The sequence below is a fragment of the Armigeres subalbatus genome, chromosome 2 (genome assembly GCF_024139115.2).
Source record: "Armigeres subalbatus isolate Guangzhou_Male chromosome 2, GZ_Asu_2, whole genome shotgun sequence".
NCBI lineage: Eukaryota > Metazoa > Arthropoda > Insecta > Diptera > Culicidae > Armigeres > Armigeres subalbatus.
The window spans coordinates 290,850,009-290,871,267 of record NC_085140.1 but is presented as its reverse complement, the minus strand read 5'-3'; the positions used below and the strand labels follow the sequence as shown (position 1 = coordinate 290,871,267).

The window sequence follows — 21,259 nt, the reverse complement described above, 5'->3', positions numbered from 1 at the left end:
GAAGCAAGTTACGTATTGCTATTCATTATTTTCACAAGCTACAACTATTCCACATCACGATGTATGCTTGAGTCAATGATCCTTTAATTAGCGATTCATAGGACATAGACCTTTTGTAGCTCGATCATGTGATCTATCCAACTAACTTATGAATTACATTGCATTGTGCGTTTATACCTATTGAACAGGATTGGGGTATACGACGATGAGGACATTGCAAAAGCCTTGATTAATCCGGTAGATACCTTTAGTGAACTCCAGAACGTTTAGGAGTACCATGAGCTTCGTATTCTAGAAAATAGGCTTTGCATGATGCTTTATGATTATTAAACCCTATTGGGTGTATACTGACGATGAACACATTGCAAAGTTGATTGATCTTATAGATACCGTAGGCTGAACTCCAGAACCTTTTGGAGAACCTTGAACATCTGGTATTCAAGAAAATAGGCTTTGCATGATGCGTATATGGGGCAGCAGGGACTATGTCCAAGGGCTTGACGATCCCTCCCAGGCCATCTGCGAGTTGTGGCGCTCGCCTAGGATGTGGTGGGGTGAAGTGGCCCTGTTAAACCTCTATAAAAGCTGCAGGTATCCGCAAGTAGGCTCCGCCAGCGACGTGTGCGCCCAAAGCGACAAGCCCAAGTCCTGGTGTTAGGTGGGACGCAACAGCCTGACACGACGGCCCTCCGACGAGACAGGAGGTTTGCGCAGGCCCAATAAGCCGCCTTAAAACAAACCATTACGAACGACATAGAAGATAATACGACTCGATACAATCGGCAACGACCTAGGCGACGAATGAAGGATCACGATTTGAAGTTGGAACATGGAACCAGGGTTGGTTGCTCTGAGGAGAAATCAAAGTGTACGTGTAAAAACTTCTTCTCAATCTCTTCCAAGGAATTGTGCAGGAATACACTTTCTCTTTTATATAGAGCGTGTCATATCCACTCTACATCACACAAACGCACAAGTGTAAAGAATACAGAAAATGTCAATTTTAAAAGTCAATAAGGCATACATTTAGGCTGAGTCCGAAATCTTCAATGAAATTAACGTTTAAAGCGCCTGAACATAGACCTTTTATATACAACAGCAAAACACACGCGACTGAAAAAGTTCTCACTCTTTATCGATCATGTTTCTCCCGGCTTGATATACACGCGAAGCGCTCGCAAGTGTTAATCGATACACTTTCCAGGTAAGAGCTCCACAATTCAAGGCAAAGAGTGAAAAATGACCAACACCGCATGGAACTGCAAGTCGCAGGCTTGCAGGTTGCGACAGGATAATCTACGATGAATTACATCCCCGCAACTCGATGGATGCCCACTGCGGGACGTCAACGTCATCGGTGACATGAACGCACAGGAGGAAGGAGGAATAGAAACCGGTCATCGGACCGGATAGTCTGCATACCGTATCGAACGACAACGGCCAACGATGCATAAACTTTGCAGCCTCCCGGAATGGTAGTCCGAAGCACTTTCTTCCCCGCAAGAATATCCACAAGGCCACATGGAAATCACCTAATCAAGTAACGGAAAATCAAATCGACCACGTTCTAATCGACGGTAAATTCTTCCGACATCACGAACGTACGCACTTACCGCAGTGCGAATATTGAATCCGACCATCACTCGTTGAGATGTTCTTTCAAACCTCTGACGGTGATCAACACGCGTCGAGTCGTCCGCCGCGCTAAACATTGGGCGGCTGCAAGACGATAGACAGCCAAGACTACGCGTAGCAGCTGGAAGTGGCACTCCCAACGGAAGAGCAGCGGCGCAACATTCTTGAAGATGGCTGGAGAGAACGATCCGCACAGGTAGCACCGCAACCGCTGCACTAGGCACGGTGGCTCCGGATCAGAGAAACGACTGGTTTGACGGCGAATGTGAAGTTGGTTGAGGAGAAGAATGCAGCATGGGCGAGATTGCTGCAACACCGCACGAGGCGAACGAGGCACGATACAAACGGGCGCGGAACAGACAAAACTGATTTTCCGGAGGAAAAAGCGTCAGCAGGAAGATCGAGACGTGAAGAGACGGAGCAACTGTACCGCGCAATAACCACGAAAGTTCTATGAGAAGTTGAACCGTTCACGTAAGGGCCACGTGCCACAGCCCGATATGTGCAAGGACATAAACGGAACCTTCTTTCAAACGAGCGTGAGGTGATCCAAAGGTGGCGGCAGCACTACGAAGAGCACCTGAATGGCGATATGAGACAACGGTGGCGGTATGGTAATGAATGCGACTTCCGGCTCCGAATCTCCAAAATCCAGGAGGAGATGGCCGGCTGAAAAACAAAAAGCCCCCTGGAGTGACCAACACCAGAGAGCTGTTTAAACACGTGGTGAAGCACTGCAGAGGCACTGGTCATACAAATATGCCGCCGAATAACAATTGCAAGAGAGTTCGTACCAGGTACCAGGCGGGATTTATGGGTGAACGCTCTACCACAGACCAGGTGTTCGCCATACGTCAGGTATTGCAGAAATGCCGCGAATACAACCAACGTGCCCACACATCATCTATTTATCGACTTCCTAAGCCGCATATGATACAATCGATCGGGACCAGCTATGGCAGCTAACAATGCACGAAAACGGATTTTGGATAAACTGATACGGTTGATCAAGGCGACGATGGATCGGCAGATGTGTGCGTAGTTCGAGTTTCAGGGGCATTCTCGAGTCCCCTTCGAAACCCGCAGAGGGTTACGGCAGGTGATGGTCTTTCGTATTTTGCTATTCAACATCGCTTTTAAGGGGTAATACGGAAGAGCAGGGGACTAACACGAGTGGTACACCTTTCAAAAAGATCCGTCCAGATATTTGGCTTCGCCGACGACATAGATATTATGGCACGTAACTTTGAGAAGATGGAGGAACTCTGAGCACACCTCAGTTTTTATATCTGCACCTCGGCAAAAATCCGCACAGCCGTCTGCCCAGCATAATAAAAACTGATATCCCGGCAAAATGATGTTTGTTAAGCTGATTTTCGGCAAATTATTTGCTGATTTTCAGCAATTTTGCCATAAATCTCGGCAAAAAACATGTTTGCTGGGGCACGGCTGTGCGAAACTCGGTAAAAGTTTAACATTTTGCTGAGATCCCGGTAAAAAAAATTAAGTGTGTGTAAATCAGACTGAAGAGGGAAGCTAAGCGGGATCGGACTAGTCATCAATGTCGAAGACAAGAAGTTACATGATAGGAAGAGGTTCAGAAGAAGACAATGTGGAGCCACCCACCGCGAGTTTGCATCGGTGGTGACGAAATCGAGGTGAGTAGAAGAATTCTTTTGTACTTGGGCTCACTGGTGACTGCCGAAAATGACACCAGCAGAGAAATTCCGGAGACGCATAGTGGCTGGAAATCGTACGTACTTTGGACTCCGCAAGACGACCTCCCGATCGAATAGAGCCCGCCGCCGTACCAAATTAAACTGACAATCTACAAAGCGCTCATTAGGACCGGTAGTCCCTCTGGCGACTACTGAGACCTGGACGATGCTCGTGCGAGTGACCAACGCGCACTTGGAGTTTTCAGAAAGGAACGTGCTGCGTACCATCTGTGGTGGGGAGTACGTAGAGGGAGGCGAATAGAACCCACGAGTTGCATGAGCTGCTGCCTGAGTAGCACAACTCAAACTGATTTGATTGCAGCTTAACTCAAATGTGACCTAAATTTGGCTAACATACAAGCTACTGCAACTTCTCCTAAAACATGTGTGCTGCTTGAGTGGGAGAACCATCCATCGTTCACAACGCGAAAGAAATCGGACATGATCAGGCGGGCCGGGCACGTAGCCAGACTGCTCGGCGGACGGTAACCCAGTGAAAATGGTTCTCGACAACGGTCCGATCGGGCACAAGAAGGCGAGGTGCGCAGCGGGCAAGATGGGAAGATGACTTGCGGACCCTCCGTAGACTGGGTGGTGCGTGGTTGGCGACGCATGTGTAAGCCATGGGACCAAGCCGAATGAAGAAGACTCTTATATACCGCACAGGCCACTTTCAAGCGCTTAGAATCTCTGAATAAATAATAAATAATAATAATACAGCTCACGGCATGCACACATACAGACATCCACCTTCAAATTCTTGTCGAGCTGAATCAGATTGCTATATAGAACACTATGGGTTTCCGGGCCTTTTATCGAAAGTTCAGGTTTGGAGTGAACTTCCAACCTTTTATTGAACAACAATCTTATGGGTAAGGCATTGGCGATTATTCCACCAAATCGTTAGAATTTGAATGAATATGGAGGGATTTTGCTCACTTTTTCCAATGGAGCTTCCAATAATGAATAACTAATTATAAATTGTAATGGTGATATTCGTTCTCTTAAATGTCATACAACAGATTATATGGAGTGGATTTTATGTGTGAGGCCATTTTCACACCCCAGGGGTGCATTATGCAACTTTATTCTCACCTACATATATAAGAAAATAATCATCTCTTCACCGTTGCCAGATTTATTTATTGAAAAATTATTGCGTATTGCTTCGGATTGAACAAATAAAGCCCGGAAAACAATATTTAAACATGTTAAGTAGAAGCTTCTGTTACATACAAAGTGGTGTATAAAATAATTTAAAAAAGTATAAGCCCCTCATATATTTGATAGATCGTGAACATGGCTATTATGATATAAACTAAACATTTCTGTCAAGTCTGGCAACATTATGTATCAGCAGGCATACTTTTAACACAATTCATTCCCACCCACCACCACAGTGTTAAAAAGTTGTCGAATTCCACGGGTATTGCCACCAGGATTGTGTCTTTGGGTGAGAAAATCAATCTCTCAAATTTCCAAGCCTCAATCAAGCTTTGTTGCATAAGCTTTATTAGGAGCTGAATTGTGTATTGACGTGCAGGACTTACGTCTTTTTTTTTAGATTTATTAATCGAATCATATCAGCCGAAAACTATATAAAAGTACATTTAATCATCATACAATGTTCTGTAGCATACCAGCTGCCGTGTTTGCAATTCTGAACTTAATCGAGCAATCAGAACCAATTTTAAGATCGAATGAGTGACGGAGGAGCATTTTCCTATATATTTTGGATGAAATCCCCAGACAAACTTCAAATCAAATGCGCCAGCTTATGCAACAAGCAATTGAGCTGAAATTTTTGATAGATTGATTTTCTCACCCAAAGACACAATCCTGGGGGGTGCCCGTGAAATTCGACAACATTGTTTTCTCCTCATACTAAACTGGGCCAGTCTTCTAGTCATACTTCCAATTTGTACACGCTTGGTCTATTCCACTTCACTTTTTTTTATTATTAAACAACTAGACAACTTAGAAGGCGGATTATTGGTTTGGTTCTTCCGGCGTACGGTGAGAAATCAGAATGCAGCTACCAAAAACAAGTGATTCGCCACGAAACACCAAAGAGAAAACAATTTGTATAGTATTTAATGCCCAGAAGGAAATCGCTTTTTTAAGCATGTGTAGGATTAGGTAAATAATTTTGAATTATGTTATATTCAAGTATTCACTTGTTTTTCATTTTTTTTACTGGCGTAATGCAAGTCATCCATTATTAGTCGTCACACATTAAAGTCAGCTAATCCAAAAACAGATTTCAATCTGATAACAATGTATAAACAACTTGGCTCCTCGGTATTCTGACCGTAGGGTAAATGATCTATTTTGGACATCTGTATATTTTTTTGCCTTTCTCGCATACTACGTATACGTAAAGGCTACCATAAAACTGTAGATCACTTTGACGTAGTGTGTTACGGTCTATAGATCTACCCAACAGAGCCCTAGCATAATCCATTTTTCTAGCTAGGGAGCCAATAGAGATTTGTGGTGGTAATTAATGATTCGTCGTATTTAGTCCCCGCTACCAACAGCAGTCTCAGTGAAATAAAAACATAATTAATCGTGTTACCTTTGCAGACAGTTGAAAGCACTCGAATTCCCTCTTGATTGAGGCTAAACTGTATGCAGCAGGAAGCTAATTTCTTCAAGCAATTAGTTAAAAAACCTCTGGTACCCGGTCACTAGGCTGAACTGACTGCTGGAAAACCGAGAGTTAGGGTTTAAATCACGTACTAACTTCTTTCTTGAACTGGTGAACAATGGTAGTGGAGAGGAACGCACGGAAGTTCTTATTACTGAAATTCCAAATTCCCTCTCTTGCTTAAAATGGTCTTATGTAGACAGAGCTAAAGAAACCGGGTTTGTGAAGCTTTACTGGTAATATTCTAGAAGCAAGACAAGGCGCGATGTGGCTAGGGTCTCGATGCATGACCTCAACCCTCAAGTTTGTTTTTCTTCAAGAAACGTCATAAAACGTCAACAAAACCAAATCGTTGGATGTAAACACGGTGACTCTTCCAGTTTCACAGTAGCCGGGCAACCAGTGGAGAATGTTGAAAGCTTCCTAATATCTTTGGTAGCCAAAACTGGCGTCAATCAACGGCGGTACCAAGATCTAACATAGGCGCACGGATCAAGAAAGCAAGGGCTGCCTTTGCGAGTTTAAGAAATATCTGGAAAAACAGGCAGAAAAGTGAACGCACGCAAAATACGAATTTTCAACTCTAACGTGAAATCTGTGCTGCTATATACGCTTAAGCGAAACATAAGGTGTTGTATCAGTGGAGTAACACTCAACGGATGCAGGTGTTCATTAACCTTTCCCGTCCCAACGTCTGTTTTTAAGGGCTTTCAAAAATCTAAACTGCTGTAAAAATCGCATTACTTGACTGGATTCTTTCCGCAACAAGTTTGCATTTCATCCGGATGGATCCCAATTTTTGATTTATACTTGTTTCGAGGCTTATTCACGAGTATGGTTCCAGAATTCATTCCAGATTTCCGTTGGGGTCAGTTGTCTCGGAATAAGTCGGCCATTTACAATTTTAAGGCAAAAACAGGTCGCGACACCTCAAACTTCATGATTTCACAAAGCAATGATGCAAATGATATTTTTGGGGTTCCTGGCCCTACTCGGACTCAATCTGGTCACAATCCGGGAACCTATGGAATGGCCATTTTCTAAATTGATTCAAAATAGGTTGTGCGACACCTCAATCTTCATGATTTTACAAAGCAATAATGGGAATGATATTTTAGGGTTTCTGGCCCACTCGGATCCAGCTAATCCGGCCACATCGGTCCCAATCCGGGGACCAACGGAATGGCCATTTTCTAAATTGATTCAAAAATAGGTCGTGCGACACCTCAAACTTCATGATTTTACAAGCAATGATGGAAATGATATTTTAGGATTCCTGACCCACTCGGATTCAATCAGGCCACATCGGTTACAATCCGGCGACCTACGGAATGGCCATTTTCAAATTATTGATTCAAAATAGGTCGTGCGACACCTCAAACTTCATGATTTCACAGCAATGATGGGATTGATATTTTAGGGTTCCTGGCCATTCACTCGGATTCAATCTGGCCACATCGGGCACATTCCGGGACCTACGGAATGGCTATTTTCAAATCAAGTCAAAATATGTCTTGTGACACCCCAAACTACATGATTTTACAAAGCAATGATGGGAATGATACAAGAGCGTAGCCAGAGTGGTCAGGTTGGGGCAAAACAACTCGATAAGTTTCGGGCTCAAGAATTCTCCTTGAAATCCTTCTAGAAGCCCCTGGGAACTTCTAAATTCCTCCGGAAAGTAATCCACAAATTCCTCTGAAAATCGTTCGAAAATCTTTCTCATGTAATTGTAATTTCTCCTTATCTAGAAACCCCTCATTAAATTTGTTTTTTTTAGGAAATTCATGAGGAAATTCCTTGAAGATTTCTTTTCTTCTCAAATTTTTCCTTCTAGACATTTCTTTGGCTATTTTTCCAGAAAAAACTCCTTGCATTTCCTTCATGAATACATTCGAGAGTTCCTTCAAATTCGCTAGAAATTTCTTCAGAAATTTATGACGGAAATCCTCCGATTTCTGCTCCACAATTTCACTTGTAAATCTATAAGAAATTCCTTCGGAAATTCTTCTAGGAACTTCTCCGGCAGGAACTCCTCCCTTTAATTCCTCCAGGATAACTTTCACGAGTTTTTCCGGTAATACCTCCATAAATTTAATAGCAAAATCCTCTAGGATTTCATTCTGGAATTCTTTCCGCTATTACTTCAGAATATCTTTCAAGAATTCATCTAAAAATTTCTTTAGAAATTTATCCAGGAATTCGTCCATATATTTCCTCGGAAATTCTTCCAGGTATTTTCCCGGGAATTGCTCAGGTAAATTTTTCCATGCAATTGTCCTGGAATGCTTTCCGGACTTCACAATTCACTCCAGAATTTCATTCGGATATTAATTTGAAAGTTCCTCCAAGATATCTTTCAAGAGTTCTTCCAAGTATTTCTTCAAAACTATCTCCGGGAATTCGTCCGGTTATTTCTTCAGCATTTCATCTGGAAATTTCTGTTATAATTTCTCCTGATTTTTTCCCGGGAATTCCTTCAGATATTCATCCAGAAATTCCTTCATGAACTTCTCCAAAAATTAGTTCAGGACTTCCTTGTGAGAATTCTTCCGGAAGTGCTTGTGGGACCTCCTCCAGGAGTTTTTCCAAGAGTACCTCTGGGAATCCCTCCAAGAACTTCACAGGGAAATCCAGGAGGATGTATGGCAGGAATTTCACGGGAAATGGGATTGAAAGATCCTCTAGAAATTCAACTCCGGGTATTCCAATGACCAATGTCTCCCCAGAGGAATTCTCGTAGTAACTGCCGAAAGAGCTCCCATGTAAGAGCTCCCGGAGGAATTTCAGGAGGAACTCTAGCAGAATGCCTAGAGGACTCCCAGAGAAACTATTGGAAGAACTTTGAGAGGAATTCCCAGCTAAATTTCTGAAGAAGAACTAAATGATTTCCTGAAAAATGCCTGCATGATTTTCTGGAAGAGCAACTATTTCTGAAAAAACTCCCGGGAGAATTTTCAAATGAACCCCCGAAGGAACTGCCAGTGAAACTACCAGAAGAATGCTCGAAAAAATTCTTGGATAATTCATCTTATACACAAATCTCGTCTAGCTAAAACCTTTCTAGGGGTATGTAGCTGAGCTGGATCATCATCATCATCAGAGGACCTCCCGGAGATTACCTTCAGGAGCTCCCAGAGAAATTCTCGGTGGAGTTTCTGGAGGATTTTCTATATAAATTCCTGAAGAAGCCTAAATGAATTCCATAAAGAAAGCTTGAATGAATTCCGGGAGGAAATTCTGGATAAATTCCCGGAAGAGGAACCCCCGTAGGATCTACCGATAGAACTACCAGAATAATTCTCGGAGAAAATCCTGCAGGAACTCTTTGAGGAACTGTCGGTGGAATTCCCGGAGGAACTCCAAGAGGAATTTTCAGAAAAACTCCTGGAGGATGTCCCAGTAGAAATCTTGAAGTTTCCACCGGAATTCTATCAGGATTCCTTCGGAATTAATCTAGGAATTCCTCCGAAAATTCCATTGTTGATTTCATTTACGGTATAATTTCTGTATAAATTTTCGGTGGAATTCCTGGGTCCCTGTATTGTGACCGATGGGGTCGAATTGAATCCGAATGGGCCAGGAACCCTAAAAAATTCATTCTCATCATTGCTTTGTGAAATCATGGAATTTGTGGTGTCGCACGACCTATTTTGAATCAATTTAGAAAATGGCCATTCCGTAGGTCCTCCAGATGGTGGCCGGAATGGATCCGAGTGGGCCATGAACCCTAAAAATATCATTCTCATCATTGCTTTGTAAAATCATGAAGTTTGAGGTGTCGCAATGACCTATTTTGAATCAATTCTAGAAAATGGCTATTCTGTTGGTCCCCGGATTGGGACCGATGTACGGATTGAATCCGAGTGGGCCAGGAACCTAAAAATATCATTTGCATCTTTGCTTTGTGAAATCATGAAGTTTGAGGTGTCGCACGACCTGTTTTGCCTTAAAATTGTAAATGGCCACTTATTCCGGAGACAACTGACCCCAACGGAATCTGGAATAATTCTGGAACCATTCTGTGGATAGCCTCGAAACTAGTATAAATAGAAAATTGGGATCCATCCGGATGGAATGCAACTTGTTGCAAAAGAATCGGTCAAGAAATGCGGTTTTTACAGTAGTTTAGATTTTTCAAAGCCCTTAAAAACAGACGTTGGGGACGGAAAGGTTAACAGATGCCTGCGGTATATAATTCGGGCCTGGTGGCCTCACAACTGGATCTCAAACAACGAGCTCCATCGTCGTTGTCACCAGAGGCCGATAGCAACAGAAATTCGATATCGCAGGAACGGATACGACATCTGCCTGTGAACAAGCATTAGACTGGAACCCAGCGGGATATCGCAGCAAAGGCAGACCCAGAGGCTCATGACGGCGCAGCCTCAATAAAGAAATAAAAGAAGTCCACCGAAATCTAACCTGACAACAGGTTAAAGCGATAGCCGGGCAACGCTCAGGATGGAGATCTTTCAAGTCGGCCCTTTGCACCACCGGAGGTGTACAGGATCCATGAGTGAGTTTCTCAAGAAAGGATTGATTTCCTGTCGCCTTCATTGGGATTGCTCTCTGGCTATAAATCAAGACCATGCTGAGGGTGCCTGGGTTCGATTCACGGTGCCGGTATGGGCAATAAAAATTTGGAAATTGTCTCGACTTCCCTGGGCATAAAAATATCATCGTATTAGCCTCATGATGTACTAATGTAAAAACCGAGTTACCGGTTCAGAAACCTCGCGGTTAATAACTGTGGAAGTGCTAAATGAACACTAAGCACCAAGGCAATGTTCCAGTTGGGGACAACAGTCTTCAACCAGAGGTCGCACACATTGAATACTTAACACCTAATATTAGACAATACAGGACAAGTGGAGAGTTTGCCGCATTACGAAAAGTGCTCTCCTTACTAGGGTGCGAAAAGAACCCACACTCCACGGCACGCAAATGCGCTTAGATGGCTGATGCTCTTAACCGCACGGGCCTACATTTCCAAACATATTTATTTATGGCAATTATATTCAGATTTCCAAAATACCATCGTTACCCTATTTATTATAAACAACTTTTAGTATGCACCCCGTCGATTTGCGCATCAATCAAATTAAACGTTATTTGCTACCAATCACGTGGAATGGAGATAAGACAAATAGAACATCTGGAAACAGAACGCTAAGTGTAACCACATTTGTTGTAGATTATAGGAAAATTTGCATGCAATTAATGCATGGTTGTAGCAGAATTTTCCATTCTCTGGTTGTGTGTTATGGCCTCCCAATTTACTTCTGAATTGCCACAGACCTCCACTATTAGCACGGTGACCTTTTAGTACAGAATGTCGTAAGCTAAAATAGTCACCAATTCACTAGTGTCACAACGTAGGGGTAGCGGGGGTAAAGTGAACAGGCGGGGTAAAGTGGGTAACGGCTTGTTTATCCCCTATTTATGGATTTATCGTATAATTTTCCATGCTACACCATAACTTAAGAATTTCATGCTCTCCGAGCTATTTTATTAAATTATGAAATATTTATTTAACAGCTAGATTTTAGCAAAATTCTGCGCGCTTTCGCAAAATGCTTGTTTGATGTAATTTCGGCACTGTTGCATTTAAGCCATGAAAACTCGGAGTTATTAGTTCTTCACCAAAATATCGTTCACATCGTTCATTTTACTTGTTAAACGGAACTGGTTGATGTAGAATAGTTTTTTAACTTTTTGCTTAGTTTAGGTGTTATTTGAAAAACATGTAGCTATGGGGGTAAATTGGTCATGTCGCCTGGGGGTAAAGTGAGCAATGTTCTGACAGATAAATGGAGATAAACCAGCTCAAATTTCGATCTTAATCGATTCGGTTGATAGTGGGATAATCAATCCGGGAGTGAAGAAAAGGGGGATCTGGTCATTTACGCTCCACACACACATTTTCTACATTCCTGAGCGAATATTTCCATACATCGCACCTCGTTCATGGAAACTGTCATATCTCAGATGATTGTCATCCGATCTGTGATATCCATATATCAATCAACTCAGTATAAGCTCTAGTTTCTGTAAAAATGTATAACAAGGGCCAACATTTCATCCATTTTAATATTATATGTGCAGCTCAAAACCGAATTTTTGAACTCACGACAATCAATTTTTCTCCTATTAGTTACAAGTTTCATTACTGCGCATCTGGTGCGCTGTATAGCGCATCTGGTTGCGAACAATGTACACTGGTCGCGCAATGATGCGCTATAAGTTGAAGGCGATTAAAATCGGTTTTCGCGACTTCGAAATTCGATTTTCAACTGGAATCATAATAATATAGGCACACAAAATCTAGCATTTTTGACATACCCTCAAATAATCCGGAATTTCTCCTGCGGCCAGAATATGATTTTAACCCATTTTTCAAAACTAGATGAATTTCCTGCCGAACCATGCCAAAACCAAAGGAACATGGGTAATATTTTTACTGAACAATGGTTAATTGAATATTTAAAAAAAAAATCCGCCCTATCATTTTGACCAAGCCCGGTACGTCTGCTTGTCTGTGATAAAATGAAGGGTTTATACCTGTCAGGTAACATTTTGAATATTCTTGAGAATATGTATTTGGTTTAAAATATGTTGATCGACTTATTTGCTTTATTTTCAATATTGTTCACTTTACCCCACCGCCTGACCATTTTACCCCGCCCAAAACAAAATTGAACTATTTTGGATAAATTTTAAATGATCAAAATAACATATTTAAATATTTTTTCAAATTTTTTTCACAACAGGCTTTGTTAACCAATAAGATAAGCTTCGACACACCTGCATTGAACAATGCAATTTCTTGATAGCCACTTGATAATCAGCAGCAGTTCTTAGGGTGTCCAATTTACCCCCACCACCCCTACGTATAGAACGAAACCAAACGAAAGAAGTAACACATACGAGTAGCTAATTTGGTGGAATATTCAAAGTTTATCCGAGATTTGCTACGATTAAAAGGTATTATTATAGCTCACTCATTTGAATTTTCACTCTCAAATAGCACAATCCTACGAAAATTCAGTGAATTGCTTTTATTGCCTTAGGTCTTAACATCGGGATTGCTAATTTCTTCTTCATTGGTACATCCCTCACAAGGACATTGCAGCCTCAAAGTGTGCATTAAGTCCTTCCTCAGTTCTTCACTGTGAGGTTGTTAAGCCAAGTTACCATTTTTGCATTCATATAAATATTTAACATGAGGCCTACACAATGAGAATTCGAAAAAATCAAACACAAGACCGCGAATTGAAGTCAGCCACCTCTAGCATAGTTTTGCTTTGCTGCCGGCGAATCTTCCGCCAGGCCAAAGGAAGGCCCCGAGCTTGCTAATTAAGATTTCGTAATTCACGTCATCACGATCGCCTATGTGTTTTTTTTTTAAATCAATGTCGAAAATCGAACAATATCTACAGTACCCATGATCGCATACTTGTAGTTTTTGTTGATTCAATTCTTCAAAGTTAGTTTTTTCAGCTGACAAGATAATTTCTGATTTTATAAATTGGTTGTTATATATGATTGAAAAAAAATCTAGTTGTACTGTAACATTGAGCGAATAACCTCAAATAAGTAACATTGTTATTCTTTCACCTTCCTTGTCCGTTCAATAAATAAACGAAATCAATTTTTCAACCAAAGACATTTTTGCCCAGTTTTTAAAAAATCATTTGGATTTCCATACTAATGCATGCCACAAACCTTATCGTTCTATTCCTCCCATGTCTACTTTTGTCGATTGCAACTAATACGAGATCATACTAGGCCACGATGCTCCCCTGACCGTTATTAACAAAAAAAAAATTCTCCATCAAAACTAATACCTAATAGCTGAATTCTGGGACTCTACTGCATCTCCGGGTGGAATTTGAAAAAAATCATAAAAATCGTTTTGGAGTTACGCCCTTTTTAAGCCGTAACTGTTATATATCGAAGAAATGCACAGGATTCTGTTTCAGCATGATTTACATTTTCTCAGTTTTGTCCCCATCTAAAATGTTTATCGTATATGAATAACCATCTGATTTTTCTCTGGGTTATCTAGGAGTTTTAGAACATATTATCAGCATACTACTTTTATTGCTGACAACTCTTTGGAAGTTGCGGAAAATGTATTTGACGAGATATTGTATTAATTTTCTTCGATATCATGCAGTTACGTCTTGAAAAAGGCGTAACTCCAAAACGGGCCCTACGATTTTTTTTCAAATTACGTCCAGAGATGCAGTATAGCCCCAGAATTCAGCTCCAGATATTAGTTTTGATGGAGATTTTTTTTTGTTAATAACGGTCAGAGGAGCACCGTGTAGGCAGTATAGTTGTACGCCATACATGTCAGATCCGCGTCAAATGCTGAGGAGAGAATTATCATGTATGAAGCTTGAAAATGATGCCATGATAGTAACGTTTCATCTAATTCCACTACCTAATCACCAGAGAGGAAATCTCCAGTACTCAAATAACCATAATGATATTGGGGATTCATCACCGCCACTCGTCTTTGTCACGATAACGTAGCGAGTGCTGAGCAAGAGGAGGGTTATGGTCACAAATCTCGGGCAAGATTCGAAAGAATTTCCCAAAGAAATTTAAAAAAATCCCAAGGAAATTCGAAAAAAAAATCCCAAGGAAATTCGGAGGAAGTTCGAAAGAATTTCCCAAGAAAATTTGAAGGAATTTTCCAAGGAAATTCGAAAGCGATTCGAAAGAATTTCCCAAGGAAATTGAAAAAAATCCTAGAAAATGCGAAACAGTTTCCCAAGGGAAATTCGAAAAAATTCCATGGAAATTCGAAAGAATTCCCAAAGAAAATTGGAAAGATTTCCCAAAAAAAATTGAAAAGAATTTCCAAAGGAAATTCGAAGAAAATTCTCAAGGAAATTCGAAACAATTTCCCAAGGAAATTAAAAAGAATTTGCCTAGAAAATTCAAAAGAATTTCCAAAGGAAATTTGAAAAAAATTCCCAAGGAAATTGGAAAAAAAATCCCAAGAAAATTCGAAAAAAAATCCCAAGGAAATTCAAAAGAATTTTCCAGGGAAATTCGAAAGAATTTTTCAAGGAAATTCGAAACAATTTTCCAGGGAAATTCGAAAGAATTTTCCAAGGAAATTTGAAACAATTTCCTAAGGAAATTCGAAACAATTTCCCAAAGAAATTCGAAACAATTTTCCAAGGAAATTCGAAACAATTACCCGAGGAAATTCGAAAAAAAATTTCCAAGCAAATTCGAAAGAATTTCCCAAGGAAATTCGAAAGAATTTCCCAAGGAAATTCGAAAGAATTTCCCAAGGAAATTCGAAAGAATTTCCCAAGGAAATTCGAAACAATTTCCCAAGGAAATTCGAAACAATTTCCCAAGGAAATTCGAAACAATTTCCCAAGGAAATTCGAAACAATTTCCCAAGGAAATTCGAAAGAATTTCCCAAGGAAATTCGAAAGAATTTCCCAAGGAAATTCGAAAGAATTTCCCAAGGAAATTCGAAAGAATTTCCCAAGGAAATTCGAAAGAATTTCCCAAGGAAATTCGAAAGAATTTCCCAAGGCAATTCGAAAAAATTCGAAAGAATTTCCCAAGGAAATTCGAAAGAATTTCCCAAGGGAAATCCAAAGGAATTTCCCAAGGAAATTCGAAAGAATTTCCGAAGGAAATTCGAAGGAACTTCAAAAGGAAATTCGAAAGAATTTCCCAAGGAAATTCTAAGGAATTTTCCAAAAAAATTCGAAGGAATTTCCCAAAGAAATTAGAAGGAATTTCCCAAGGAAATTCGAAGGAATTTCCCAAGGAAATTCGAAAGAATTTCCCATGAAATCGAAAGAATTTCCCAAGGAAATCGAAAGAATTTCCCAAGGAAATTCGAAAGAATTTCCCAAGGAAATTGAAAGAATTTCCCAAGGAATTCGAAAGAATTTCATAAGGAAATTCGAAAGATTTTCCCAAGAAAATTCGAGAGAATTTCCCAAGAAAATTCGAATGAATTTCCCTGGGAATTTCGAAAATTTTTCCAACGAAATTCGGAAAAAATTCCCAAGGATATTCGAAAGAATTTCCCAAGGAAATTCGAAAGAATTTCCCAAGGAAATTTGAAAGAATTTCCCAAGGAAATTCGAAAGTAGACGAAAGAATTTCCCAAGGAAATTCGAAAGAATTTCCCAAGGAAATTCGAAAGAATTTCCCAAGGAAATTCGAAAGAATTTCCCAAGGAAATTCGAAAGAATTTCCCAAGGAAATTCGAAAGAATTTCTCAAGGAATTTCGAAAGAATTTTCCAAAGAAATTCGAAAGAATTTTCCAAGGAAATTCGAAAGAATTTTCCAAGGAAATTCGAAAGAATTTTCCAAGGAAATTCGAAAGAATTTCCCAAGGAAATTTGAAAGAATTTCCCAAGGAAATTCGAAAGAATTTCCCAAGGAAATTTGAAAGAATTTCCCAAGGAAATTCGAAAGAATTTCCCAAAAAAATGTATCGTAGAGATACCAAGAAAAAAAAATCAAAGGAATTCCCTTGGAAATTCAATAGAATTTCCTGTGGAAATTGTCAGGAACTTCCCGTGAAAATTCGACGGAATTTCTAAGCATTTTCGCCGCACAATAACCTTGGTATTTACTATCAGATGCTGATTGGAGCAGTGAATAGCATACCTGCCACTGAGGAATTGATTATCTTCAGAAAGTACACTTTGCTTGGCCACTATGTTTACCAAACACTCGATGCAATTGGTGCCACAGACTTGCTTATGGATGGATTTGTCATTGATTGTATTGTGTGTATTGTGTGTGTTCCTCCTAAGCCTTTTTTTATGCGAATGTGTTATTGCCTGTCGAGTCTATGACGGGAATTATAGCGCAGACAAAAGACCTGTCGTAGCCCCAATACCCAAATGAATTGAGAAATTTTGAATCTTCTGTTATACGCATACATTTGAATTTGTTCAAGGCAAGCATACTGGCGTACAAATTTCAAAATTATCACCTGCTAATATGCCTAATTGTTACACAACACTTTTATTTGGAATATAATGACGAGCTCAATTCCTTTGAATCATTCATTTCCGTATTTGACGTTACTGCCGTAAGTGAGACTCCCCATAAAAATGTTTGTCTCAATCGATTTTTAATTTAATTTAAGGTCAACTTTCCCAAAGAACCCATATTTTTGACGCCTCTAAGTATTTTTAAAATCGAAAAAGTGCTGCTTTCCAAGATTGGACTAACATTCGCTGGACATTGAATGAACATCAGGTGAGCTTTTCAGGCCGGTTCACACGAGCAGAACTTATTTCAGGCTTAGTTTTCGATTTTTCAAATAGTTAGAGCACAGATAACAGATATGTAGGCTTGAACAAATTTTATTGAAAATCCTGTGTAAACTTTTGAATTGATATACGTTGGCCCACTACTGCCATCTAATCAACAGATTGTGGAAATACATACGGATGCAGCTGATTAGCAACCGTCGAATGCAGCCAATGCGGATGATAAACAGAAAAAATAAAATACCTAAAAAAAGTTTAAAGAACTCAACTTTGAGTACGAAGTTAAAATTCTTAACTCAATATTAGGTAGTTTTCTCACTCCCTCTCATGAATGATATTAGCTAGAGAGAGCTGCATCGACCCAAAGTGTGTTGTTCCGTGGAAGAAGCCAAATTTGAGTTGTTTTTACCATAGTCTCGGGTGAGTGGGGGGAGTGAAAATAACATAAATTTGAGTTGGTGAAACTTCATAGTGGGTGAAAATTCAACACGGGAGTAAAGGCAAATTATTCATCGGATTTTTTCGCATTTTACTTATTTTTGGCTTCTTCCACGCAAGGGCGGATTTGAGTGAAAGGAACCATAAAGTGAGTTGTTTCGCGGTTCCGTGCAGCCGCATTCGGACTTCGTTTTCCATAACAATGATCTTTGCACCACCTCTAAACGATTGCCAAACCCTTCCCCAATTAAAAACACATTTGAATTTACGGTTGCGGATGTTAACACACGTATCGGATGCCAGCCTAAATATTTGTTATCTGTGGTTAGAGGCTCCAAAAAATATGGATTCTTCGGGAAAGTTTACCTTAAATAAGCCTAAGAATTGACTGAGACAATAAAACGAGATACAATTTTTGACGGGAAAGGTCAATTCAATAATTGCTTCGATAAACCAAATAAGCCCGGTATAAATATTTAAAAACAATTTTTTGCTCCCCTTCAAAACATTTTTTAACAAATCTGAAGAGTTTATTTTTTCTTTTTTTTTCCTTTTTTATTATTTCTTTTTTATTATAAACAAACACCCCCCCCCCTCCTCCTCCTGGACCTTCCGAAGACCAGTTGACCATATTTTCAATTAAATATTTGTAACGGCCTACCTACCTACGGTATAATTATAAAAAGTACGTTTCCCCATGCACTACAACGGTGCCACGAGCTTACCCAACTGTACGGCGAACCCAGTATCCTAAAAGTAGCATCATTTTGTATTTACTTGCCATAAGACGAGTTTGTACTATTCCATTTAATTCCGCTACTTTATTGTACCTTTGACAGATACGTATTTCGACCTCAACAGTAAGGCCGTCTTTTCCACTTCTCGACTTCTTTTCGTATCATTTTGTATGTTGTGGAAAAATAGTTAACTTTTCTAATTATAAACATCCACATGTAGCTCAAAATTATTATGTTATCAATTAGGGTAAGTTTGACACCTGCCTTCGAATCACAAAATACCTCTGTTTTACTAGACTCATAATTCGCATAATGTAATTCAATTATTGGGGAAACGAGGTAATAAGAGCCGGGGAACATAACCAAGTCAGAGATTGATTATGTTGTGTATGATCATCATTGGGCGTGACAGGTCTTGAGGGTAATATTAAGTCATCAAGGATAATCTGCAGGTCCAATAACAAAAGCGCTAAAAAATATCCGTATTTTTTAAGTTTTTTACTCAATCCGTTCTCTAGTGTTGTACTTTCGTGATCCATTTTTACCCCTTTTAACATGAAGCTGTAAACTGGTCACTTTCATTTCTTATCATTACTGCACGGCTTCATACATATTTATTTTTAAATCGTTGTTATAAACAACTTAAAAAAATACAAATTGAAATATAGATCGGTTTGTCCCCTCACATTGTGTCGATCTTACCCGCACCTCAGCCGGTTCAACTTGGAAATGGACTGTTCGCGTTTTCATCAGGAATCAAATTGTATCAAGAAATATTGTCGTGGGACCTCATGGACTAATCCATAAAGGGTCAAATTAGGCTTGCATGAAATTTCTAGACCGGAAAATTGCTTCAAAGATTGGCGAGCTGTGAAGAAGCTTAAGGTGTCGGTTTCACCCACTTTTCCCTATTTACACGGTATTTACAATTGACACGAAAGGTGATCTTTAGTGTAAACTTTTTTTAAATTATAAGAGGTACTAAAGAAAAGAATTATAAATTAAAATTAGCGTGTCTGTCAGAACTATTTATTTAGGCATTTTGAACAAATCAACCAGTAGTGGAATAGTATGAACTGATATTCTACACCATTATTCTTGTTTACGGACGACCGATACTGTCAAACGAATTCGATTCGTTCGAATCATTTCTCCATTTGATTTTGCTGGCATGAATGACAATGCGCACCAACTTTCGTTCGAAAGAGCATTCGAATGTTAACGAGAATAAGGATGGTTTTAGGAACACTACTCTTATCACACTTCGTACAAATTTTATCATCATTACTAACTTGTTTTGGTTCAGCCTTTCCCGTTAGATTAACTGAATTAACTGATAAGAACAAGCGAATATTTTAATCTTTTTTATCATACCTAAAATGCAATCGTAAACGCTTTCCAAAAATACCGCAGCCCCCAACTCTTATCGCAATCTATCAATCCACCCAGCAAAGGTCAGCCAACAAGTTCACTGGTGTCGTTTTCGTTCGCCAGCGAGCCCACACAAACACTCCACGCCGAATCAGCCCGGTTAGGTCTCCCTATAGATCCGCACTCGAGCGCGCACTTTCACGGACTGAACCCGACCCACATTCGACTTGCTCTGTATTCTAATTGATACGGCGGGTCCCGTTTAGTAGTACACCAAAACCGAACAGAAATCCGCGCATTCACAGCGACGCATGGATTGAATCGCGTGTGCACCAGACTGATCCAGATTTTTATGAACACCCATTCGATTAACATAAAGACGTTAAAAGAGTTATCTGATCATTTTAACTCTATCGATTGTCTTAGAAATAGGCATGTTGGATTTTAGTTTTGCGTTTACAACTAATAATGAAATATTTTGAATTGTCGAAATACATAGATATAGATTTGCGTTTGGAATGATGTGCTTCAAATCCATAATATCCAGACTTGGAACAAACAAACTCTAGGCAGCAAAGTAAATACTTTAAAATATTTTACAGAGTAGTTGGCCCGGCTAATCTCGGCAGATTGCAGCTGAGATTCGTTCAATCAAAATTAATTTGCCGAAGAACCTGAAAGACTCAAGAGAGATCGGAGATACTGAACGCATGTACAAAGCATGCAATAATATTCGAAAAGTTGATTGACAACATCTAAAGAACAGCATGAAAAAAAAAATTGTAAAAAAATCATTCGAAGCTAAAGCTTGTTTTGTTAATCCCATGCGTAGGGTTGCAGCAGGAATTATCGTCTGCGTTCCAAATCTCATCACAGTTGGGGAACCCAATTTAATCGACTTTTTTTATAACTCATCCCACAATCTGATACAGTTTAGGGAGACGAGCCAGCCTCGTGCTGAAACAATAAAAAAATCTGATACAGTGGAGTTATAAAAAATGGACGCTGCTTTCCTTCGTTTTTGTACCTACGACAGGAGTTAGACCATGGACAGAAATACCTGCCGAGTAAATCTTGTGTCGCTAGTAGAGAGATAATCCTCTTTAGCTATCGGTGATAGTTTGAATTAATTAGGGTAAATACGCCTTGATTTAACTTAACATTGATTTGACTTATCCATATAATACTTTTTCTCTACAGGAAGGTATAAGTGCTTTGTAGTTTTGAGACCACGGTTTAAATGCGCCAACATAAGTTAAGGAAGATCACCAAATGTTGGACAGCCAAAATTTTTGTCTAATGTTGAACACCCATAACAAATGCACGCAAATTCAACAATAGGCGAAAAATTTAGGCGATCAACATTTGGCGAATTACCCTACAGGAAAGTAATTGAAGAGCTCACAAGAGAAGCAAGGTTGATCGTATA

The 21,259-nt window shown here is 39.8% G+C and overlaps 1 protein-coding gene across 1 annotated transcript in view; it reads right to left on the bottom strand.

The window, feature by feature from the left end:
* LOC134212397 (cytochrome b5-related protein-like) overlaps nucleotides 1-20,054 on the bottom strand; it is an 87,071-nt gene extending 67,017 nt beyond the window's left edge. Inside the window, exon 1 of the mRNA XM_062690192.1 lies at nucleotides 19,834-20,054. The gene's annotated coding sequence lies outside the window, so the exon portion shown is untranslated. The remainder of the gene's footprint in view (nucleotides 1-19,833) is intronic.
* Nucleotides 20,055-21,259: the final 1,205 nt, after the last annotated feature.